General features: G+C 44.8%; 1 protein-coding gene across 1 annotated transcript in view; it reads left to right on the top strand.

Annotated features, from left to right (window-relative positions):
* Window positions 1-26,589, top strand: part of LOC142664704 (uncharacterized) — a 358,460-nt gene that overhangs the window by 277,175 nt on the left and 54,696 nt on the right. The gene's annotated exons all lie outside the window — the stretch shown is intronic.

The following is a 26,589-nucleotide window of genomic DNA, read 5'->3' as shown; positions in this document are numbered from 1 at the left end:
AAGGGTGTTTGAAGAACCGGGTCGAGCCTCTTCTGCAGCGTCCTTCCTACTTAAGCTCCGACAAGGAACCTTCACTGTAGGCCAATACGCCATTCAATTCCGCACCTTGGCTGCAGAACTCCAGTGGAATAATGAGGCTTTGGTATCGACCTTCTGGGAGGGTCTTGCGGGCCGAATCAAGGATGAACTTGTGGGCCGAGACCTTCCACCGTCCTTGGATGACTTGATTACTCTAGCTAATCGTATAGCTATACGTTTCTGTGAGAGACAACAGAAATCTGCTCGAGGCAATCGGACATCACGATTGGCACCAACCTTCCAAAGACCTCTTTTGGCCTCATCTTCCTCCCGGTCGGACGAACCCATGCAGGTGGAGAGAGCGAGGAGCGCCAGAAAAGACGCAAGTTGAATTTATGTCTGTATTGTGGTGGAAAAACGCACTCCCTCAGAGACTGCCCAGTGATGCCGGAAAACTCCAACGCCTAGGGCAAGTAGCAGAGGCTACCCTAGGTGGAATACCTTCCTCTCAGAAAATGACCATACCAGCGGAGCTGTCCTTTGCAGGAACCACTTTAGACGTTCAAGCCTTCCTAGATTCCGGATACTCGGGGAATTTTCTGTGCCAGTCCTTGGTAAATCGCTGCCAAATCCCAGTGCAAAGACTCACCAAACCGTTGTCCATTGCTTCTGTAGATGGGAGGCTCCTACAGGAAACTATCTATCTCGTCACCAAACCCATTCTCCTGTTAACAGGGGCACTGCACCAGGAACGTATCTCCTTCTATGTGTTAAAGAAATCTCTGAACCCTTTGCTTCTAGGTCTACCGCGGTTACAGAAGCACTCTCCTGTTATTAACTGGACTGGAGGTCAAATTACCCGCTGGAGTGACTTCTGTCACCAACATTGTCTGCTATCTATTCGTCCACCTAAGCCTCAGTCTGCAGAACCTAACTCAGCAGGACTTCCTACTCCATACAAAAGCTTCTCAGATGTCTTCTGCAAACAACAAGCTGAATCGCTGCCTCTTCACAGGCCATACGACTGTGCCATAGACCTGGTCCCCAACGCCACGCCTCCCAGAGGTAGAGCCTACCCTTTGTCTTTGCCAGAGACTGAGGCCATGTCTGGGTATGTCCAAGAAAATCTGGAGAGAGGATTCATCCGTAAGTCCTCTTCTCCTGCTGGCGCAGGGTTTTTCTTTGTGGGAAAAAATGACGGCTCCCTGCGTCCTTGTATTGATTACGAGGATTAAACAATATCACGTTATAGAACAAGTACCCGTTACCATTGATCTCAGAACTCTTTGACCGTCTACAGGGGGCGAAGATCTTCACCAAACTAAACCTTAGTGGAGCCTATAATCTCATCCGTATCCGCGAGGGAGACGAATGGAAAACCGCCTTCAATACTCGTGACGGGCATTTTGAATACCTTGTCATGCCCTTAGGACTTTGTAATGCTCCTGCGGTTTTCCAGCCCTTTGTTAATGAAATTTTTCGAGATCTGTTGTACAGCTGTGTGGTGGTATACCTGGATGACATTTTAATCTTCTCCCCCAATATTCAAACCCATCGTGTGCATGTGCGCCAAGTGTTACAACGTATGCGAGAGAACTCTCAGTTTGCCAAGCTAGAAAAATGCCTCTTCAAGAGAACCAGCCTACCTTTCTTTTGGTATCTCATTTCCGACCAAGGTCTTCAAATGGATCCAGCCAAGCTGTCCTCAATTCTCAACTGGCCTCGTCCGCAAGGACTTAAAGCGGTCCAACGCCTGCTGGGTTTCGTAAATTATTACCGCCAGTTTATTCCTCATTTCTCCTCTATGACAGCTCCTATTTCTGCTCTGACCAAAAAAGGGGTTAATGCTAAAGACTGGACCGCGGAGGCCGAAGCCGCATTCCAAGCTCTCAAAGCTGCCTTCTCTTCTGCCTCAGTCCTACATAGACCGGATTCCACCAAACCATTTGTTCTGGAGGTCGATGCTTCTTCTGTGGGAGTTGGAGCTATTCTGTCCCAGAAGACTTGTAGAGGGAGACTCGTGGCCTGCGTTTTTTTCTCCAAATCGTTCACATCCGCTGAAAAAAATTATGGAATTGGAGATAAAGAACTTTTAGCTATTAAATTGGCCCTGGAGGAATGGAGACTTTTGCTTGAGGGTGCACGGCACCCCATCATCATTTACACAGACCATGAAAACCTCCTATACTTACAAACTGCTCAACGCCTAAACTCTCATCAAGCTCGGTGGACATTATTCTTCTCCAGATTCGGTTTTCAACTTCATTACAGACCTGCTGGAAAGAATACCAAGGCTGATGCCTTATCTCGCTGTTTTGACCCCACAGACCAAGAACCCAGCCCTCGGTTTATTATAGATCCGAAACGTATTGTAATCGCTGCTCCTGCTGAAGTGGTACACATTCTCCGAGGAAAGACCTACGTACCCCCTAAACAAAGGGATTGTGTTCTGCGTTGGGGTCATGCCTCCAGGGTTTCTGGGCACCCTGGCATCAAAAGGACTCTCGATTTGATTGGTCGTCAGTACTGGTGGCCTTCCATGTCCCAAGACACTAAAGACTTTGTTTTTGCCTGCTCCACTTGCTCTCAAAATAAAGTCTCCCATTCAAGACCTGCTGGCCTTTTGCACCCCCTGCCTGTGCCTGACTCTCCCTGGTCGCACATCGCTATGGACTTCATCACTGATCTGCCTAGTTCTGCTGGGTGTACCGTAATCTGGGTTGTGGTGGATCGCTTTTCCAAGATGGCGCACTTCGTACCTCTCTCAGGCCTTCCGTCATCTTCCCGACTGGCAACGCTGTTTGTCGAACACATCTTTCGCCTGCATGGTCTTCCTAAGCACATTGTTTCTGACAGAGGAGTTCAGTTCACATCCAAGTTCTGGAGAGCCTTGTGCAAACTGCTGGAGGTCAAACTAGACTCTTCCGCGTACCATCCCCAATCCAATGGTCAAGTAGAGCGGATAAACCAAATACTTGAAGGTTTCTTCAGGAAATTTGTGTCTCCGAGACAAGACAACTGGGCAAGTCTGCTTCCATGGGCCGAATTTGCCTAAAACAACCATACGGGGGAATCTACCCGCTCTTCTCCCTTCTTCTTGGTGTATGGCCAGCACCCAGGAATTCCTCTACCAGTCTCTGTGCCTTCTGAGGTTCCAGTTGCTAACTCGGTCCACCGCGACTTTCTACGGATTTGGCAGACGGCCAAGGACTCCATTCACAAAGCTGTAGCCAGGTCTAAGAGAGACGCGGATAAAAGACGCAGGATACCGCCGCAGCTCCTTCCTGGGGATAAAGTCTGGCTATCCACCCGGTACATACGTCTGAAGACCCCTTGTTACAAGCTAGCTCCTCGGTTTCTGGGTCCCTATGAAATAACTAAACAAATTAATCCAGTAACTTTCAGACTTCGCCTTCCTCAGTCCCTAAAAATCTCTAATTCCTTCCACATTTCTCTGCTAAAACTCACCATACTTAACCGATTTTCCATCCTGTACCAGCGGCTGATGCCAAATTTGAAATTCAAGAGATCCTGGATGTCAAACGATCAAGGGGAGATTATGGTACCTAGTGGAGAGATTATGGTCCTGAGGAGAAATCATGGGAGCCCGTGGAGAATATCAACGCCCCAGCTCTCATCAAGGACTTTGAGTGAAGGTTTCCAGGCAAGCCTAAAAAGAGGGGGCGTAAAGGGGGGGTACTGTAACGGCTGCCGCGCCGTTCCCACGGCCTCGCTCCGGTTCCGGCGCCCTCCCTCATCAGCTGCTTGTCCCGAGCTCCACTTACCCGGTCTGGACGCTCTGCTGGCCCTGGACGGCATCAGGTGAGTGCAGCCATTACCTCCTTCCGCGGTCGGCATCCCCGATGTGCGGCTGCTGTCACTAGAGGGCGCGCGCGCTGACTCGTCCTGCCTTAAAGGGCCAGCGCGCGCCTTAATTCCCTGAACTTCCTATTTAAGGTTCCTCCTCCCTTCCATCCCTGCTTGTTCAACCAAGTTCCCCGTGAGTTCCCTGTGCCCTAGTTCCCTGTTTCCGTTCCTTCTGCCTTTGTCTGGATTTCCTGTTACTGACCTCTGCTTGAACTTGACTATCCTTGTCTGCCACCTGCCTTGACCTATTGCTGCCATACCCGTTACGACGTCTGCCGCCTGCCTTGACCTATTGCTGTCATACCCGTTACGACGTCTGCTGCCTGTCCTGACTACTGCCTATCCATCCGACCGCCTCTACCCGCTGTGCCAAGCGTTGCCTGGGTTCTAAGCACCATCTCCCAGATGACGAGGATCCACGAACAAACCGGTGAGAACCGTTATACCCTTCTAGTGTGCTGATTGCATATTCTCTATCCACAGATGTCGAGCCAAGGCTCTGGGGATAGAGGATCGGTGAAGAAATCCGCTGGAAAACGCAGGCATTTGTCCTGCAGGGTATGTGATATTCCGCTGCCAGATGGTAGCGAATATTTTTTCTGTGCTGATTGCAGATCCAACGAATTTCCCATAGAAGACCAAACCAAGTCCAATAAGGAAATGTTATTATGGATGAAAGATTTTGTGCATGACTCCATCTCTGAATTTAAGGAATCCTTCTCCCATGAGAAGGAAAAATCAGGAGAATCATCTCAATCCCATCACAGACCCAGACCGTTAGGGGAAGGTGTCTCATCCCCTAGGGAGTCAGACATTGTGGATGGTTTCAGGGTCATCGATGAAGTTAACACTTCCCCATCCGAAAGTGACAATGACCAGGAAATAAATCTCTTCCCTATAGAAAAGATGCCAAGACTCCTTAAATCTATCCGTTCAGATGAACGGGTGTAATATGATGGAATTGGGGAAGATGGGTGTCGGCTTCATAGCTCAGTGGTTAGAGCAGCAGTCATGAGTTCAATTCCTACTTGTTCCCTTAGACCATCTAATAAGATAATTAGATTGCCCAAGAAAGCCAGGGCATTCAAAGTTGACTCCATCACTAAAAAAATAATGGTCAATGAATGGAAGTCCCCAGACAAAGGTCCCATTCTAAGACCCCATGCACACAAACGTAATTATGGCACGTTTTTACGGGCCCATGGACTTCTAATAGCCACGGGTACCTCCCCGTATGCTTACAGGAAGGTGCCCGTGCCGTTGAAAAATATAGAACATGTCCTATTTCAGGCCGTAATTACGGCACGGGCAGGCCCATAGAAGTAATTACGGGTGCACACACTAGGCGACGTCAGTAAATGGTCACTGTCCAGGGTGCTGAAAGAGTTAAAAGATCGGCAGTAACTGTTTCAGCACCCTGGACAGTGACTTCCGATCACAATATAGAGCAACCTGTAAAAAAAAAAAAAGAAGACGTTTCTACTTACCGAGAATTCCCTGCTTCTTCCTCCAGTCCGGCCTTCGGGGATGACGTTTCAGCCCATGTGAATCACAGGCTGCAGTGGTCACATGGACTGCCGCGTCATCCATGGAGGTCGGACTGGATGTCAAGAGAGGGACGCGTCACCAAGACAATGGCCGGGTAAGTATGAATTTCTTTTACTTTCTCTGCGGAAGGGCTGTCCCTTCTCTCTATCCTGCACTGATAGGGACAAGGGCTGCTGATTACTGCATTGTAATTTTGCAGCGAAAACGTGCCCGTAAATACGGGTGGAATACGGGTGACACCGGATCCGTATTTACGGGCACAGGTCCATAAATACTGGTGCAATACGGGTCGAATACGTGTGACCAAGAACCCGTATTTACGCCAGTATTTACGGGAGGAGAAAAATACGTTCATGTGCATGAGGCCTAAGTAAAAGTTTTAAAACATTGTTCGTCATTAACGATAAAGAAGATAAGGCATGGGGGGACCCCCCTAAAGTTGAAGTTGTGATTGCAAGACTCTTTAGACGTACAGTGGTCCCCAGTGAAGATGGTTCAAATTTTCATGATCCTATGGACCGCAGAATCGATAGCGCTTTACGGAGAGGGTACCTAACGGCCACAGCTAAAGCAGACAGTATTAGCCTCTTCTACTATCGCAAAGAATATGAGATCATGGCTCCTCCAGATGGAGGAAGACATAGACAATGGCGTTCCATGAGACGACATTCTAAAAAGTATTAAATAGGTCTCATTAGCCTCAGATTTTCTTTGCGACGCCATGGTCCAGCAGTTCAGATTTGCAGCCCGTGCAATGGCCGTATCATAAGCTGGCAGGAGAGCCTCTGGATAAAACCATGGGGGGCAGATGTGCACTCTAAGAATGCGCTTTTATCAATGGAGTTTCAGCCTAGTAGGCTGTTTGAAGCGGAATTGGATTCCCTAATGGAGAATCTATCTGACAAACAAGGTAAATCTCTCCCTCAGTCAGGGAAGACGCAAATGGAGAGCCCCCTTTTGTGGCCTGTCTAGAGATCAAAGCCCAGGAGGGTGACAAAATAGAGGGGAAAATTCCTCCTCAAACAGTATACAATGCTCCCAGAGAGGCTACAGACGTCAGAGAGGTAGGGGAAGAAACCATCCAGCCCCTGGCAGGAAACTGGATTTCTGACGCCAGAGATATACCTGTAGGAGGAAGATTATCATTCTTTTACCCCCAATGGGAAAGTTCTATAAAGGACCTTTGGGTGCTAGACATAGTAAAAAATGGCTACAAGATAGAGTTCATATCGCAACCCCCAGACAGATTCCTTACCACTTCAAAATTTGCCATAACCAAACAGTCTCTCCTATTGAGTTCTATTCTAGAAAAGGATCCCACCGCGGAACTTCAGACAGGAGTTTACTCAAGAGTATTCTGAGTTCCAAAGCAATCAGGAAAATGGAAAACAATAATAGATCTCAGATATCTAAACAAGTATATACGCAGAACAAAATTCCGTATGGATACCATCCGTTCGGTACTCTCTCTACTGGACAAAGGGGATTTTCTCGCCACAATAGACCTAAAAGATGCGTATCTCCACGTACAAATTCATCCAAGATACAGGAAAGTCCTGAGAATTGCCATCTGGATGCAGAGAGAGTTGGTACATCTACAATTCACGTCTCTGCCCTTCGGATATCGTCGGTCCCCTACGTGTTCACCAAGGTCACGGTGGCAGTAGTAGCCAGTTTCAGGAGGAAAGGTATTTCCATAATACCCTATCTGGACGACTGGCTGATAAAAGCCAATTCAGAGGCAGCCCTCAATACTCCTCCACAAATCCTGCTATCAGAGATTCAAGCATTGGGATGGCTCATCAGTGGGGGAAAAACCCACATTCAGCCATCGCAAGAGAAACAGTTCCTGCTATTTCTCTTGAATACTCAACAAATGATGATCTACTTTCCACCAGAAAGACGGTGTCCTATACAGGAGGCCGCATGGCGTCTCAGTCAGATCAGACCAGTATCAATTCGTCTAATGATGAAAGTTCTGGGTCTGATGACATCGGCCAGCGAGGCTATCAAGTGGGCGAAATGGCACATGCGACCTCTACAGCAGGAAATCCTGCAGGTTTGTAACCGAGACATAAAAACTCTGGACAATACAGTGATTATTTCCAGAGACACAAGAGCCTCCCTAAGATGGTGGTTTCATCTAAAGAACGGCAGATCCTTTGCCCTCCAGTCGTGGGTCGACATATCGACAGACGCGTCCAGCTCAGGTTGGGGAGCTCATACGGCAGGATAAATGGTGAAGGGCACCTGGTCTCCGACCGAGAGATGTCTATCTTCAAATCGCAGAGAGATGCGAGCGGTCATGAGAGCCCTTACATATTTTCACCAAGCCGTCCAGGGGAAAGAGATCAGAGTTCGCTCCGACAATGCGACCACAGTCTCCTACTTGAACCACCAGGGAGACACCCGATCCATAGCCCTTCTTATAGAAGTGCCACCGCTCCTATCATGGGCGGAAGTTTATGCTCAACAGCTGATAGCTGTGCATCTAAAAAGGACCCTCAACATTATAGCAGACAGGCTGAGCCGCGACCTTCCGCTACCAGGAGAATGGTCTCTAAACGAACAAATCTACTATCAGATAGTGGAATCCTGGGGTCAGCCACAAGTGGACCTGATGGCCACATGACAGAATGCGAAGGTGGACCTATTTTGCTCCCTGTTTAGAGCAGACAAGCCGTGGGTCATAGACGCTCTATCCATACCATGGAAGTTCCACCTGTCATACATATTCCCGCCTATCCCGATGATCCCAAAGGTCTTACAGAAGATCAAACAGGAACAAGTCTCGACAATTTCCATCTGCCCTTTCTGGCCAAAAAGATTGTGGTTCTCCCTACTCATGTAAATGAGCAAAGAAGTCTTCTGGGTTCTGCCTCAGATTCCATCCCTTGTGACACAAGGCAATCACTATTGTCCCCATCTAAACTGTCTCCAGTTGACCGCATGGAGGTTGATCGCTCCCTTTTAGCAAAATCAGGACTGTCAGAGACAGTCATCAACACCCTCTTACAATCTAGAGGGGTTGCAACCAACAAAACCTATGGCAGGATTAGGTTGGCATTTCTGAGATGGTGCAAAGACCACCAACTTTTCTCCTCCCCATCCATCCAGAACATACTGGATTTCCTACAGGAGGGTTTTGACAGAGGGCTCAAGCCAGGCACAATTAAGGTACAAATATCTGCATATCAGCCTTCTTAGGCAAGAAACTATCATCTGAACCCCTCATTCAGAGATTCGTAAAGGCAGTCCAGAAGATCAGACAAACTGTAGCCGATCCAGTCCCTAAGTGGGATTTATGTGTGGTGCTCAATCACCTCTGTGAACCCCCGTTTGAGCCCTTGGAGTCGTTGACATTGAAATATCTATCGCTTAAAGTCTGTTTTCTAGTAGCTATAACAACAGCCAAGAGGCTCTTGAATCGGCTGAACCTTATCTACTTTTTCTTCAGGACCGTGTCCTGATGAGGACTTTACCTTATTTCACCCCAAAGGTGCCTTAATTTCAAAACATTAACCAACAGATTGAGTTACCCGTGTTCTGTCCAGAGCCATCATCAGAAAAAGAATGGAAACTGCACTCATTGGATGCCGGTATAGCCTTAAAAACATATATGAATAAAGGAACGGGGAGCAGGAAAAGTAGTGTGTTTTATCAAATATAAAAAATAAAAAATACTTTATTGTTGAATTGATATTAAAAACAACAATGTTAGATGAAACTGACGTTGCGCCAAAGTCCCCTGAATTGGCACACTATGACAAATTATGTCTGGATTAAACATGCTCCGGATTATTAAAGTTGAATACGTCTGGCCTCCACTGTTGTGTGATTGTGGTGAAACTGAAATAGTCCCTACACTGGTCCACAGACTATAGTGTTAAAGAATTATAAATGACTGTCCCCCTCAGTGTTGGTGAGGAAACAGACAGATAACATTTGAAACTAAAAGTTCCTCCAACGGGCTGTAAATAAAGCCCAGCGGTGGAGAAACCTCTGCATCAATGTGATACAATGTGTAACATATACATGCAGTCCTGTGTGAGCAGGCACGACACAGCAGAGTTGAAACTGCTGCGTATTGGCAACTCCACAGGAGAAGGTAGTAAGGGATAAGCCACAGTCATGGACGGGTGGCCGCACAGCTGATATGCCTGTCAGGGAGTTATATAACTACAACAAAGCCTGTTTAATTGTAAACAAACTTAGCTGCCAGGGTTGGTCACGATTTATAAGGGCTAATAAGTGAGCCGCGATCAGCTGTGTAAGTGCGACCGCAAGCGGCAGTAGAGAAACCTTCGCTAGATGTGACTGCAGTATAATGTGTTCACATCTAGTCCTCTGTGTATAGGCTCGGCATAGCAGAGTTGTTGTGACTGCTACGTAAGGACAACTCTACAGGAAGGAGTGACAGATCAGCCGCATTGACGGGCAGGCGGCCACACAGGTAGTGTGCTTTTACAGTGATCTCCAGTCCCACGTAACCGTAAGTATTCTGGCGGTCAGGCAGTTAGACCACCGTAACGAAGTTTGTTTTCTTTGTGCAAACTGGGCTGCCAAAAGTCAGTCACATTTACGTGGGAAGGGCTGAGAGGAGGTGAGGCGCGATCAGCTGTTTGAGTGTGTTCAGATCTCAAACATAGCTCTGCTCCGTCCCTCTATGCACTGTGACTGAATGAGCAGCCCAGCATGCGGTATTGACGTGATTTGGTCCCTAATTAGGGCAGATATTCTGCCGGATGAATGATTGAATCAGACTGTTATTGAACAGTGCGGAGCAATGTGTGGACATCTAACATTGATGATGATTTTAAAAGAAACCCGACGCGCGTTTTGCCGGTACTTCCGGCTTCTTCCAGGGGTCATATATTTATCGAACCAAAGAGTTTAGAAAATCCTAAGATTTTTTCTATCATTTCAAGGCCAAAATAAGGGCCAAAAATCATCTAAGTCATCCCTGTCTAGATGGATAAGGGAGGTTATTACTATCTGCTACACGCAGGCTGGTTTACAGACTCCACAGAGCCTCAGAGCTCACTCTACTAGAGCCATATCCATGTCACGGGCAGAGAGAAGCTGCATTCCAATCGATCAGATCTGCAGAATAGCCTCGTGGACCTCTCCACATACGTTTGTAAAACATTATAAGCTAGACATCAGAAAAGATGGAGAAACGGCTTTTGGTCGAGCGGTCATTTTGTCTGCAATTTAAGAAGACCCACCGTAAAATGGTTACGTGCTACATCCCCATGGGTGATGCTGCTGAGGACGTCAAGGAAAGTGTAATTTCTATTTACCGTAAATTATTTTTCCTTTAGTCCTAGCAGCAGCACTGCTTCCCCCCCCCAATAAGATGTTTAATTCAATAGACCTTAAATCGGTGTGGGTTTTTTTTTCTTTTACTGTTATAAATACACGATGTGACCAACTGTGAGGATGGCTCTTATAGGGTAGCCAATTAATTCAAATACATTGATACCACCTGTCCTATATTCTAGGAGGATAGAATATCCCCATGGGTGCTGCTGCTAGGACTAAAGGAAAGATAATTTACGGTGAGTAGAAATGACACTTTTCTGGTCATTTTAGATGGACTGATAAGAGGGACATATTTTCCTTGGCCCAGATGACATAAATAGTATTGTCAGACAGAATCTTGACATGGTGATGTCTTCATTGTAGAAAGGTCAATTTTGCGGTTTTCCAGACCGCTCTCAATTCCTGGTAATTTGAAGATCTTAACCAGATGTCCTGAGGCCAAGTTCCCTGTAGACATTTGTACAGAAAATAAGACCCAAAGGTTGCTTCATATTTGCTCAGGAATGTAGAGATTATGTAATGGATTTGCCTGACACAGCTTCTTCGTCGACGCCCTTGGTTAATCAGCCTGCATCTGTGCCTAGGTCTGATAGAGTGACTCGATCTGCTACCAATCAGGCTGGGAGGCTGAGGAGTGGGAGAACCTATCACAGCCTGGCCAAATGGAGCTAGCTCCCGCCCTCTGTCTATTTATAACTTCATTTCCTGCTCCTCCAGTGCCTGTGATTCTTTCCTGTTTCCTGGCTCTGCTGGTCCTGCTATTATTATTGACCTTGCTTCATTTGGACCCTGGCTTACGGACTACACTTCTGCTCTGCGTTTGGTACCTCGTACACTCCTGGTTTGACTCGGCTCGTTCACTACTCCTGTTGCTCACGGTGTTGCGGTGGGCAACTGCCCCATTTTCCTTAGCTTCTGTGTACCCTTGTCTGTTTGTCTGTCGTACACATATTGAGTGTAGGGACCGTCGCCCAGTTGTACGCCGTCACCTAGGAAAGGCCATGCAAGTAGGCAGGGACTGAGTGGCGGGTAGATTAGGGCTCACCTGTCTGTCTCCCACCCCGTCATTACAGATTATGTTAAGATTCTTCTGACTAAAGCCATGAACAAAAAATAAATAGAAATTCCACACTGTAAATGTGAAGAGAATTGTCCAAAGATAACGTGAAGTCATAAAGGATTGGAGGAACTGCTGAAATATTCTCATCCAGTTCCATGGGAAAAAAAAAAAAGTAATAAGGGAAAAAAAATGAACAGAACGGCGCTACATAGGAGGAGTACAATCAACAGTCACTTTGTTTAGCCTATTACATAGATACATAGTATGGTTGAAAACAGATATCTGTCCATCAAGTTAAACCAAAGGATCGGAAAAGGGAAGGGAGGATACAAAATTTCTACACATTGAACACAGGAGCTGATATTTTTTTGTTCTAGGAAATTATCTTAGCCTTTTTTAAAGCCATCTACTGTCCCTGCTGTGACAGCTCCTGCGGTCGGCTATTCCACAGATTCACAGTTCTCACAGTAAAGAAGGCTTGTCGTCTCTGCATATTGAACCTTTTTTTCTCCAGACGGAGGGAGTGCCCCCTGGTTTTTTGAGGGGGTTTTACATAGAACAGGATTTCACCATATTTTTTCTATGTGCCATATATATATTTATAGAAGTTAATCATGTCCCCCCTTATTTTGAGGTCATGGTGCATCGTTTTTCCTCAGTCCGGGCTAAGGTGGCCTACATCCTGTCCCTGCTTTCTGGCGAAGCGCTGGTGTGGGCATCGCCCTTGTGGGAGAGAAACGACCCCATAATGTATAATATTCAGAACTTTCTCTCCACATTTAAAAAGGTGTTTGAAGAGCCGGGTTGGGCATCTTCAGCAGCTTCCTCTCTTCTCAAGCTCCAGCAAGGAACCTCCACTGTAGGTCAATACGAAATTCAATTCTGCACCCTGGCTACAGAACTCCGGTGGAATAACGGGGCTCTAGTATCTACCTTCTGGGAGGGTCTGGCAGGCCGAATCAAGGATGAACTTGCTGGCAGAGACTTTCCACCATTCTTGGATGACTTGATCACTCTTGCCAATCGGATTGCCATACGTTTCCGTGAGAGACAACAAGAATCTGCTCGGGGCAATCGGACATCACGGTTGGCACCAACCTTCCAAAGGCCTCTTCTTGCCTCATCTTCTTCTCGGTCGCATGAACATATGCAGGTGGAGATAACAAGACTCACGCCTGAGGAGCGCCAGAATAGACGCAAGTTGAACTTATGTTTATACTGTGGTGGAAAAACGCACTTCCTCAAGGACTGTCCAGTGAGGCCGGAAAACTCAAACGCCTAGGGCAAGTAGGAGAGGCTACCCTAGGTGGAGTATCACCCTCTTAAAAGATGACCATACCAGCAAAACGGTCCTTTGTAGGAACTACTTTCTGCGTCCAAGCCTTTCTAGATTCCGGATCCGCTGGGAATTCCCTGTGCCAGCTTTTGTAAATCGCTACCAAATCCCAGTTCAAAAACTAACCAAACCTTTGTCCATTGCTTCTGTGGATGGGAGGCTTTTACAGGAGACTATCTATCTTGTCACCGAGCCCATTTTCATGTTAACAGGGGTGCCTTGCATTGGGAACGTATCTCCTTCTATGTTTTAAAGAAATCTCTGAACCCTTTGCTACTGGGTCTACCGTGTTTGCAGAAGCACTCTCCTGTTATTGTTTGGACTGGAGGTCAAATTACCTGCTGGAGTGACTTCTGTCACCAACATTGTCTACAAACTATTCGCCTATCCATGCCTAAGCCTACAGAACCTAACTCAGCAGGACTTCCTACTCCATATAAAAGCTTCTGATATTTTCTGCAAACAACAAGCTGAATCGCTGCCACCTCATAGGCCGTACGACTTTGCCATTGACCTGGTCCACAACGCCACGCCTCTCAGAGGTAGAGTCTACCCTTTGTCTTTTCCCGAGACGGAGGCCATGTCTCGGTATATCCAAGAGAATCTGGTGAGAGGATTCATCCGTAAGTCTTCTTCTCCTGCTGGCGCAGGGTTTTTCTTTGTGGGGAAAAAAGATGACTCCCTGCGTCCTTGTATTGATTACCGTGGGTTGAATAATATCACCTTAAAGAACAAGTACCCGTTACCGTTGATCTCTGAACTCTTTGACCGCCTACAGGGGGTAAGAATTTTCACCAAACTAGACCTTCGTGGAGCCTATGATCTCATCCGTATCCGCGAGGGAGACTAATGGAAAACCGCATTCAACACTCGTGATGGGCATTTTGAATACCTGGTCATGCACTTTGGACTTTGTAATGCTCCTGCGGTTTTACAGGCTTTTGTTAATGACATTTTTCGAGATCTGTTGTACGGCTGTGTGGTGGTATACCTAGATGACATTTTAATCTTTTTTCCTAATATTCAAACTCATCGTGTGCATGTGCGTCAAGTGTTACAGCGTCTGTGACAGAACTCTCTGTTTGCTAAACTGGAAAAATGCCTCTTCGAGAAAACCACCCTGCCTTTCCTGGGATATGTCATTTCCGACCAGGGGCTTTAAATGGATCCAGCCAAGCTGTCCTCAATTCTCAAACGGCCTCGTCCGCAAGGACTCAAAGCTGTCCAACGCCTGATGGTATTCGCAAATTATTACCGCTAGTTTATTCCTCACTTCTCCTCTATGACAGCTCCTATTTCTGCACTGACCAAAAAGGGGGTTAATGCCAAAGACTGGGCCACGGAGGCCGAAGCCGCAATCCAGGCTCTTAAAATTCCCTTCTCTTCTGCTTCAGTCCTACATAGATCGGATTCCACCAAACCCTTTGTTCTTTAGGTCGATGCTTCATCTGTGGGAGTCGGAGCTATTCTTTCACAAAAGAGTTGTAGAGGGTGACTTGTGGTCTGTGGCTTTTCTTCCAAATCTTTTACACCTGCTGAAAAAAATTATGGTATTGGAGATAAAGAACTGTTGGCTATTAAATTGGCCCTGAAGGAGTGGAGACATTTGCTAGAGGGTGCGCGGCATCCTATTATCATCTACACAGATCATAAAAACCTCCTTTACCTGCAATCTGCTCAACGCCTGAATCCTCGCCAAGCACGGTGGGCATTTTTCTCCAGATTTGATTTCCATCTTCACTACAGACCCGCTGAAAAGAATACCAAAGCTGACGCATTATCTCGCTCTTTTGACCCCACAGATCAAGAGCCCAGTCCTCAGTTTATTATAGATCCAAAACGTATTATTATCACTGCCCCAGCTGAAGTGGTACACATTCCTCGAGGGAAGACCTACATACCACCTAAACAAAGGGATTGTGTTCTTCGCTGGGATCATGCCTCCAGGGTTTCTGGGCACCTTGGCATCAAAAAGACTCTCAATTTGATTAGTCGTCAGTACTGGTGGCCTTCCATGTCCCAAGATACTAAAGACTTTGTTTCAGCCTGCTCCACATGCTCTCAGAATAAAGTCTCCCATTTGAGACCTGCTGGTCTTTTGCATCTTCTCCCCGTGTCTGACTCTCCCTGGTCGCACATTGCAATGGACTTCATTACCGATCTGCCAAGTTCCGCTGGTTGTACCGTGTTCTGGGTAGTCGTGGATCGCTTTTCCAAAATGGCGCATTTTGTAACCCTTCCAGGTCTTCCATCGTCTTCCCGACTGGCTACACTGTTTATCAAGCACATCTTTTGCCTTCATGGTCTTCCTAAACATATTGTCTCTGACAGAGGAGTACAGTTCACATCCAAGTTCTGGAGAGCCTTGTGCAAACTGCTGGAGGTCAAACTTGACTTCTCTTCCGCTTACCATCCCAAATCCAACGGTCAAGTAGAGCGGATTAATCAAATACTTGAAAGTTTCCTCAGAAATTTTGTGTCTCCACGACAAGACGACTTGGCAAGTCTACTTCCATGGGCCGAATTTGCCTACAACCACCATACGGGGGAATCTACCCGCTCTTCTCCTTTCTTCTTTGTGTGTGGCCAGCACCCAGGAATACTTCTACCAGTTTCTGTACTTTCTGAGGTTCCAGCTGCTAACATGGTCCACCGTGACTTTGTACATATATGGCAGGAGGCCAAGGACTCCATCCACAAAGCCGTAGCCAGGTTCAAATGTAACGCGGATAAAAATCGCAAGATCGTCTGAAGACTCCTTGTTACAAGCTGGCTCCTCGTTTTCTGCGTCCTTATGAGATAGCAGAACAAATCAATCCAGTAACTTTCAGACTTCGCCTCCCCCAGTCTCTGAAAACCTCTAATTCCTTCCATATTTCTCTGCTAAAACCTAATATATTGAACAGATTTTCCCAAAAAAATTCCTGCTCATCCTGCTCCTGATGCAGTGTTTGAGATTCAACAGATCCTAGATGTCAAAAGAACACGGGGGAGATTGTGGTACCTGGTGGACTGGAAAGATTATGGTCCTGAGGAGAGATCACGGGAGCCCGTGGAGAATGTCAACGGCCCAGCTCTCATCAAGGACTTTGAACGCAGGTTCCCTAGCAAGCCAAAAAAGAGGGGGCATAAAGGGGGCTACTGTAATAACGGGGTAGGGGAACAGACTGGTGAGCCCTAATCTACCCGCCACTCAGTCCCTGCCTACTTGCACGGCCCGTCCTAGGCGACGGCGTACAACTGGGTGACGGTCCCTACACTCAATATGTGCACGACAGACAAACAGACAAGGGTACACAGCAGTTAAGGGAAATGGGGCAGTTGCCCACGGCAAAACCGTGAGCAACAGGCATAGGGAACTAGCCGAGTCAAACCAGGAGTGTACGAGGTACCAAATGCAGAGCAGGAGCGTAGTCAGTAAAGCCAGGGTCAAAATGAAGCAGATGACAAAAAGTACAAGCAGCAGCAGCAGAGCCAGGAAACAGGATAGAATCACAGACAATGACAAGCAGGAAATGAAGGTATAAATCGACCGAGGGCGGGAGCTAGAACCGACTGGCCAGGCTGTGATAGGTTCTCCCACTCCTGAGCCTACAAGCCTGAGTGGTAGCAGATCGAGTCACTCTATCAGACCTAGGAGCAGGTGCAGACTGATTAACCACGGGCCTCGACACAGAAGCTGTGTCTGGCAGATCCTTTACAGGTACTGTAATAGCTGCCGCGCCGTTCCCTGCCTCTTCCACAGACTCTGCTCCGGTTCCTGCACCCTCCATTCCATCTTGCTCGTCCCGAGCTCCACTTACCTGATCCGGACGCTCTGCTGTCTCTGGGCGGCGTCGGGTAAGTGCTTCTCTTACCTACCTCTGTGGTCGTCATCCACGATGTGCGGCTGCAGCCACTAGAGGGTGCGCGCGCCGACTCTTCCCTTCTTAAAGGGACAGCGCGTGCCAAAATTCCAAGACTTCCTATTTAAGGATCCTCCTCCCTCTGAATCCTTGCTTGTTCAACCAAGTTCCCCGTGAGCTTCCCTGTACCCTGGTTCCCTGTTACCGTTCCTTCTGCCTTTGTCTGGATTTCCCGCTTTGACCTCTGCCTGAACTTGACTATCCTTGCCTGCCGCCTGCCTTGACCTATTGCTATCGATACCCGTTTCGATGTCTGCTGCCTGTCGTGACTTCTGGCCTATAGATCCGACTGCCTCTAAACATGCTGTGCCAAGCGTTGCCCTGGGTTACAAGCACCATCTCCAGGACGACACAGAGGGTCCACAAACAAACCGGTTAGAACCGTTATAATACCAACTTCCAAAGAACAATAGGGGTGGTAACCGGGATTGCTCTCTACTTAAAAAAAGGGAGCATATGGATCTATAACCTGAAATCATTGGCCCCTCTTGGCCTGAACAATGGACTCAAATTATATATGTTCCTTTGATGCGGCCCGGGTCCCGAGACTCGACCCGCGTGACTGTATCCAGTGCGCGGTTCGACTCTTGTGACCCGGCCTGCATCCCTACCTCCATATATCCCCAGAAAATATGGGGGTGATGGTTAAGATTACTCCCAATTCCAAGAGGAGAAGATGTGGGTCCATGATATTTTATTGCTGACCCCTCTTAGGTCTCTATGAATTTAAATTATATGCATTCTGATGCGCCCCGGGTCTCGAGATCCTACCCGGGTGACTGTAATCAGTTCCTGGGTTGGCTCTTGGGAACCGGCTCGCATATTTATCCCCCTCCCCCTTTATTTATTTTGTCTTATTTTCTTTTTGTTTGTCGTTTATTTATTATTATATAATTTTTTCAACTTCTTTCTTATTTATTTCCTGTCCCGTTCTAAACCTCTTCCGCTATGGGGATAGTCAGAGGGAAAACTTCAAGAAATTAAAAAAATTACTTGTATTGTATTGTATATTATTGCAATTACCTACCTCAGTCTGATTTGGAACAACTAGGGTTAATAAGCGGCTCGACAGATTGATCCATACTATTGGCTGGTATTCCTCTGATATAGACGACCTATGTCGATGCCCTAACATAAGCTCTGAGGAAGTCACGCCGGCAATTCATGGTTTGGTCTGGAGACTGAAACACATGCTGGAGAACTGGAGGATTCACTGGCTACAACTGCACACACCCGCCAGAGACTGCAATGTGGAAGTAACCTTGGAGTAACCTTACAATTTTTCTAGCATATGGTGTTCTTAGTAAGATTGTTCTTCATACTTGGTGAATCATGTTACCAATTACCCGGCCGGGCTTGCGATGTCTGCTTGTTGGTTTGTCATTTCATGCAAGATCGTAAATTTTAGTCGTACCATTTAATAAATTTTGTATTTTTATAGCCAATTGAGCCGAATGCCTCTTTACAGCAGGATTTGTTCCTCCCTCTTTCTTTCTTCTCTGCTAATATATGCTTGGTTGGCATCGTACAACTGTACAGAGCTCTGTGGCTGCTGAGATCCCCTGCTTCTTTATATAATTTCTGTAAAACACCTATGGTGTCAAAATTTTCACTAACCCCTAGATAATTTTCACAAGGGGTGTAGTTTCCAAAATGGGGTTACTTGCTGGGGGTTTCCACTGTTTTGTCCCCTCAGGGCTTTGCTATTGGGAAATGGCCTCCGCAAACCATTCCAGCTAAATTTGAGTTCCAAAAACCAAATGGTGCTCTTTCCCTTCTAAACCCTCGCATGTGTCCAAACAGCCGTTTAGGACCACGTATGGGGTATTGTTTTGCTCGGGAGAAATTGCTTTACAAATGTTGTGGTGGTTTTTCTCCGTTAGTCTTTGTGGAAATGAAAAAAAAATTAGCTAAACGTACATTTTATTTAAAAAAATTTAGATTTTCATTTTTACGACCTAATTCCAAAAATGTATGCAAAAAACCTGTGGGGTCAAAATGCTCACTATACCCCTAGATAATTTCCTGAAGGGGTATAGTTTCTAAAATGGGGTCAATTGTTGGGGGTTTCCACTGTCTCTTGTCCCCTTTAGGGGCTTTGCAAATGCGACATGGCCTCCTCAAACCATTCCTAAATTTGAGCTCCAAGAGCCAAATGGCGCTCTTTCCCTTCTCAGCCTCGCCGTGTGTCCAAATAGCCGTCTATGACCACATGTGAAGTATTGTTTTACTCGGGAGAAACTGCTCTACAAATGAGGAGGCGCTTTTTATCTTTTTAGTCCTTTTGGAAATGAAGAAAAATTAGCTAAACCTACATTTTATTTAAAAAAATGTACATTTTCATTTTCATGGCCTAGTTCCAATAATATATGCAAAAAAACTGTGGGGTCAAAATGCTTACTATACTGCTAAATAAATTCCTCGAGGGGTGTAGTTTCCCCAAATGGGGTCACTTTTGGGAGATTTCCACCGTTTTGGAACCACAAAACCTCTTCAAAGCTGACATGGTGCCTAAAATATATTCTAATAGAAAGGAGGCCTTATAATCCTCTAGGTGCTCCTTTGCTTCTAAGGCCAGTGATTCAGTCCATTACCACACTAGGGCCACATGTAGGATATTTCCTAAAACTGCAGAACCTGGGCAATAAATATGGAGTTGCATTTCTCTGCTAAAACTTTCTGTGTTACAAACAAAATGGATTCAAAATGAATTTCTGCAAAAAAAAAAATAAACTTCGTAAATTTCACCTCTACTTTGCTTTAATTCCTGCGAAATGTCTAAAGGGTTAAGAAACTTTCTAAATGCTGTTTTGAATACTTTGAGGGGCGCAGTTTTTTAAAATGGTGTAACTTATTGGGGGTTTATAATATATAAGGCGATCAAAGCCACTTCACAACTGAAGTGGCCCCTGTAAAAATAGCCTTTTGAAATTTTCTTGAAAATGTGAGAAATTGCTGCTAAAGTTCTAAGCCTTGTAACGTCCTACAAAAATTAAAGAATGTTCAAAAAACGATGCCAATCTAAAGTAGACATATGGGGGATGTTAACCCCTTAAGGACACAGCCTAGTTTTGGCCTTAAAGAGGCTCTGTCACCAGATTTTGCAACCCCTATCTGCTATTGCAGCAGATAGGCGCTGCAATGTAGATTACAGTAACGTTTTTATTTTTAAAAAACGAGCATTTTTGGCCAAGTTATGACCATTTTCGTATTTATGCAAATGAGGCTTGCAAAAGTACAACTGGGCGTGTTGAAAAGTAAAAGTACAACTGGGCGTGTATTATGTGCGTACATCGGGGCGTGTTTACTACTTTTACTAGCTGGGCGTTGTGTATAGAAGTATCATCCACTTCTCTTCACAACACCCAGCTTCTGGCAGTGCAGATCTGTGACGTCACTCACAGGTCCTGCATCGTGTCGGCACCAGAGGCTACAGTTGATTCTGCAGCAGCATCAGCATTTGTAGGGAAGTAGCTACATCGACTTACCTGCAAACGCCAATGCTGCTGCAGAACCATCTGTAGCCTCTGGTGCCGATGTGTCCTCGCTCGTCTGACACGATGCAGGACCTGTGAGTGACGACACAGCGTGATCTCTGGAGAACACGGCTGTGTCTGCACTGCCAGAAGCTGGGCGTTGTGAAGAGAAGTGGATGATACTTCTATACACAACGCCTAGCTAGTAAAAGTAGTAAACACGCCCCGATGTACGCACATAATACACGCCCAGTTGTACTTTTGCAAGCCTCATTTGCATAAATACAAAAATGGTCATAACTTGGCCAAAAATGCTCGTTTTTTAAAAATAAAAACGTTACTGTAATCTACATTGCAGCGCCTATCTGCTGCAATAGCAGATAGGGGTTGCAAAATCTGGTGACAGAGCCTCTTTAAGGCTCAGAGCCCATTTTTCAAATCTGACATATTTCACTTTATGTGGTAATAATGTCGGAATGCTTAAACCTATCCAAGTGATTCTGAGATTGTTTTCTCGTGACACATTGGGCTTCATGGGTAAGAATTGTAGTCGGCACATCTTGCTTGTATTTCAAAATTAATTTATTAGGATTCTCACGATGGATGCCAGAGGCTATATGTGCGACGTCGACGTTTCGGTCGATGAATAGAAATTGGCGGCTTACCGCTCTTCATGAGCGCCCATGAAGAGCGGTAGGCCGCCAATTTCTATTCATAGCAGCGCTACAACACAGTATAGTTACGCAACGATCCAGTTCCCAGTACGGCTCAGTGCCCGACGAAGGTCTAATCGACCGAAACGTCGACGTCGCACATATAGCCTCTGGCATCCATCTTGAGAGTCCTAATAAATTAATTTTGAAATACAGGCAAGGTGTGCCGACTAAAATTCTTAACCTATATCCGGGTTGGGACCCTACCTCGAGCACCCAAGGAAACCAGTGCTATCTGAACACAACCATACATTGGGCTTCATGTTCGTGGTAAAATTTGGTCGATATATTCAGTGTTTATTGGTGAAAAATTGCAAAATTTTGAGAAAATTTTGAAAAAATAGCATTTTTCAGAATTTAAATGCATCTGCTTGTAAAACAGACGGTTATACCACCCAAAATAGTTACTAGTTCACATTTCCCATATGTCTACTTTAGATTGGCATCGTTTTTTGAACATTCTTTTATTTTTCTTGGACGTTACAAGGCTTAGAACATAAACCGCAATTTCTCATATTTTTAAGAAAATGTCAAAAGCCTTTTTTTTAAGGTACCTCTTGAGTTCTGAAGTGGCTTTGAGGGGCCTATGTATTAGAAACCCTGATAAAACACCCCATTTTAAAAACTAGACCCTTCAAAGTATTCAAAACAGCATTTAAAACGTTGTTTAACCCATTAGGCATTTCACAGGAATTAAAGCAAAGTGGAGGTGAAATTTGCAAATTTAATTTTTCTTGCTGAATTTCAATTTTATTCAATTTTTTTTCTGTAACACAGAAGGTTTTACCAGAGAAACACTACTAAATATGTATTGTCCAGATTCTGCAGTTTTTAGAAATGTCCCAAATGTGGCTCTACTGCGCTTGTGGAATAAAACACAAGCCCTAGAAGCAAAGAAGCACCTAGTGCATTTTGAGGCCTCTTTTTTATTAGAATATATTTTAGGCAGCATGCCAGGTTTGAAAAGGTGTTGAGGTGCCAAAACAGTAGGAATCCCCAAATAGTGACCCCATTTTGGAAACTACACCCCTCAAGGAATTCATTTATGGTTGTTGTTACCATTTTGACCGCACAGTTTTTTCACAGCACGTATTTGAATTGGGCTGTGAAATGAAAAAAATGTAATTTTTTCCAATAAAATGTCATTTGTGATAATAATTTCTTATTTTCACAGGGAACAAAATACCCCATTTTGTTGCCCAATTTGTCCTTAGTGCGGCAATACCCCATTTGTGGTGATAAACTGCCGTTTGGGCCCATGGGAGGCCTCAGAAGGGAGGTATCAAAGCAATGGAAACCCACCAGAAGTGACCCCATTTTGGAAACTACATCCCTCAAGGAATTCATTTATGGGTAATATGGCCATTTAGACCCCATAGTTTCTTCACAGATCTTATTTGAATTGGGCTGGGAATTAAAAAAAATATATATTTTTTCCAATAATATGTCATTTTAGCTGAAAAATTCTTATTTTCACAAGAAATAAAATACTCCATTTTGTTGCCCAATTTGTCCTGAGTGTGGCAATACCACATTTGTGGTGATAAACTGCCGTTTAGGCCCATGGGAGGGCTCAGAAGGAAAGGAGCGCTATTTGTTCTTTGGAGTCCAGATTTTGCTGGATTGGTTTTCGGGTGCCATATCGCATTTGCAGAGCCCCAGAGGTATCAAAGCAATGGAAACCCACCAGAAGTGACCCCATTTTGGAAACTACACCCCTCAAGGAATTCATTTATGGGTGTTGTGACCATTTTGACCCCATAGTTTTTTCACAGAAGTTATTTGAATTGGGCTGGGAATTAAAACAAAATAATTTCTTTCAAATAATATGTCGTTTTGAAACTGGTGTCATCTCTGGGTGGGCACGGCTCATTATTAGTATAATGTAAGAAGCGAAGTATTGCCTAATTGATTTATGGTGACTGTTGATTGTACTCCTCCTATGTAGCGCCGTTCTGTTCATTTTTTTCCCCTTATTACTTTTTTTATTTTTCCCATGGAACTGGATGAGAATATGTCAGCAGTTCCTCCAATCCTTTATGACTTCACGTTATCTTTGGACAATTCTCTTCACATTTACAGTGTGGAATTTCTTATTATTTTTTGTTCATGGCTTTAGTCAGAAGAATCTTAATATAATCTCTACATTCCTGAGCAAATATGAAACAACCTTTGGGTCTTATTTTCGGGACAAATGTCTACAGGGAATTTGGCCTCAGGACATCTGGTTAAGATCTTCAAATTACCAGGAATTGAGAGCGGTCTGGAAAACCACAAAATTTATCTTTCTACAATCAAGACATCACCGTGTCAAGATTCTCTCTGACAATACTATTTGTCATCTGGGCCAAGTAAAATCTGTCCCTCTAAAAGGATCAGAAAACATGGTTGTGGACATCCTAAGCCGGAAAAATCTAGATCTGAGGCCTTAAACCAAGACTTTTTTTTAGGAAAATGGATCTAGTGTATGCCCATTCACGGCCACCTCTCGATGCATTCTTCGCTATTATGCAGCAGCCTACTCATCATGCAGGTCAGGGGAACCCTGTTTTTTACATAGGTGCGGAGTCCCCGAGACGGGACCTGCATCTACCAGACATTTATGGCATATTCTGTTATCCTGTTTTGGGAATACTCCTTTATTCTGCAGCATTCTCACATTGCAGCTTCCCGCTTCTCTATGTTTATAAGGTGTCATGGCACCATGTCTTGTCTCCAAGGCAGCCAATCCTTACCATGTGATGTGACATCATTGCCTTGTAAACAGACAGATAACCCCTTTTACGTACATGGATATAACCCAATTCAACGAACACCGAAAATAACAAAAAACATTGTGAGAAACAAGCACTTTATTGCACAATAAAATTCTAACAACACTTTACACATAAGGTTTAGTGTAAGATGATGGGCGATCATTGCGCGGCTGTGTCAGGACAGGAACGGTAGTTCATGTAAACCCTGATCTGTGGATGGTAACACAACTATAAAGTTTTTCATGTGTAAGGTGAAACCCTAATGTCGTTTTAGTTTTACTCACAATCTTTCTTCTACCCTCCAAAACTACACATGTATGGCGCCTGTAGTGTCGAAGTCTCCGACTAGAGTCACGTAAAGACACCCCATGTAATATTTTTTTCTTTACATCTGTTGCCATGTGTGATAATATTTAATCTTCATTCATACAGTATAAAAAGATAAAAGAAAAAAAACAAAAAAAAAAACCCACCTCACAGATATGCCACTTCCATGTACGGCTCAAATACATGGTTCTGCCCCTTTGACAAAAACAACCTCCAGCAGGCGTTTCTTTTATAAGGCCTCATTCACACGTGCATATTTTGCATCAGTATTTGTAAGCCAAAACTGGGAGCGGAACATAAACAGAGAAAAGTATAATGGAAAGATCTGCATGTTTTCCATGTCTTGGACCTACTCCTAGTTTTGTCTTATAAATACTGATGCAAAATACTGTATAAAATTTGCAGATATGAATGGGGCTTTACGGTCTACTAGTCTCTTATAGGGGAGATGACGTTTCCTACTCTTTCATGTGGAGCATGCACAACCAGTTTTACATCTCCCCACAGCATCTTGATGGTAATCAGAACTAGGCTTTCACTTGGCCATTCAAGAATCCTCCATTTCTTTTTATTGATCATTCCGTGGCGGGTCTACTGGTGTTTCCATGTTCCAAAAGGGAAAATGGTCAAACTATTAGATGTTAATCATTCCACTGTCCAGAAAACCATCTACAACTGCTCTTTCCTGAATCATAGACATCTATAACCTTTCTGAAGGCCTCAGAGCGCTCTGGTTCTCGGCATGGAGATACCACACATTTCACTAACAGAGGGAAACCAAACGTCAGGGGTTTAAATGAGACACGTTCCTCCTGGATCCTGTCTAAGTCTGGAATCACACATGCAGTTTTTTTTAGGCAAATCTAAGAGCGTATTAAAAAGGATTGGGAAATATAAATGAAGGACTTATACTTCTCTTTCCTGCTGGATCCACTTATGGCTTTGAGGTGCAGTTTTTCATGAGCTTTTTTTTTAGCTAAAGTGCATGTGTGATTCCAGTTCACAAATAGCAGTTTTGTGTCAGAAATGTCGGCGGCTGTTCCACTCATCTGAATGGTGATTTCAGAATCCATGTGCATGCTGCAGAAACAACCCCACTCAGATGTATGAAACTATTGACAGTTTCAGAAATTTATGCTACAAATCTGCCACAAGTGAATCTATCCCGAGGGTAAGAACAGACGGAACGTCAACCACAACCACATAGATGACAAATGGACACACGATTTAGCCGTTAAATATTGGGATATTACAAGAAAAATTGTGCGGCCATTCCCCACCACATGGGGGGGGGGGGGGATTTTGGGCACAAACCTTGATTCTAATTCAGTGATAAATACACTTATGACATTTCCTTTCATGAAAATAAATCTGTGAATATTTCTTTTATGAAATTAGAAAGTTACTTTGTTAGTGGTTTTTGTTTTCTTCAATTCCATCACCTTCATCTTTTTATACTGTTTTAATGAAAGTTAAATCTAAAATATCCATATATGTTCAAAACAATAAGTTTACATTGTCCTTACGGTCAGTCTGGATTCTCCTGCAGTGCAGGGGAATTTATGAATACGGTAATAAGAAGCGAGGTTCATGGTGACAATTCAGCTTCTCTGCTTTGTAAGTAACCCAGGCTTTTCTTTTCTTCCTTATATCCACAATACTTTTCCTTCAAGATCCCGGTCACAGTTGATCTCAGGTAAATATAATTTGGGTGTTTGGCAGATCCAGACTAATTCCACCCAAAAAAATAAACAGTCTTATTGGCTGTTTAACCCATTAGTGACCTTGAATACGCCTTTTCACGATCCCTGCTCTAACGGGTGAGATCGATATCAGTTTAGCCCCTCAGATGCGTCACTCAATAGCGAGCGCCGCATCCGAGTGGTTTTGGAAAGAGGGAGCTCCCTCTCTCAACGCACCGGCACCCTGCGCATGATGGCAGAGTGCTGGTGTTCTATGGAAGCCGGGGTGTCCTAATAAAGTCCCCCGGGTCTGAATGTAAAGAATACCTTCTAGTCATGCCAGAGGCATGGCCTTCCGGATGCAAGTCCGATTTACACGGACAGGCACTAATACCAACAATAGAGAAGTATTGCAGTGTATTATAAAATCGATCGGAGAATCGCTTAGTTAAGTCCCCTGGTGGGACTAGTAAAAAAAAAAAAATTGAAGAAGTTAATAAAAAAAAAACACATTTTTCCCTTAGAATATGCTTTATTATTATTAAAAAAAAAGGTAAAAAAGTTACAAATATTTGG

The sequence above is a fragment of the Rhinoderma darwinii genome, chromosome 1 (genome assembly GCF_050947455.1).
Source record: "Rhinoderma darwinii isolate aRhiDar2 chromosome 1, aRhiDar2.hap1, whole genome shotgun sequence".
Taxonomy (NCBI): domain Eukaryota; kingdom Metazoa; phylum Chordata; class Amphibia; order Anura; family Rhinodermatidae; genus Rhinoderma; species Rhinoderma darwinii.
This window is presented reverse-complemented; position numbering and strand designations above follow the sequence as displayed.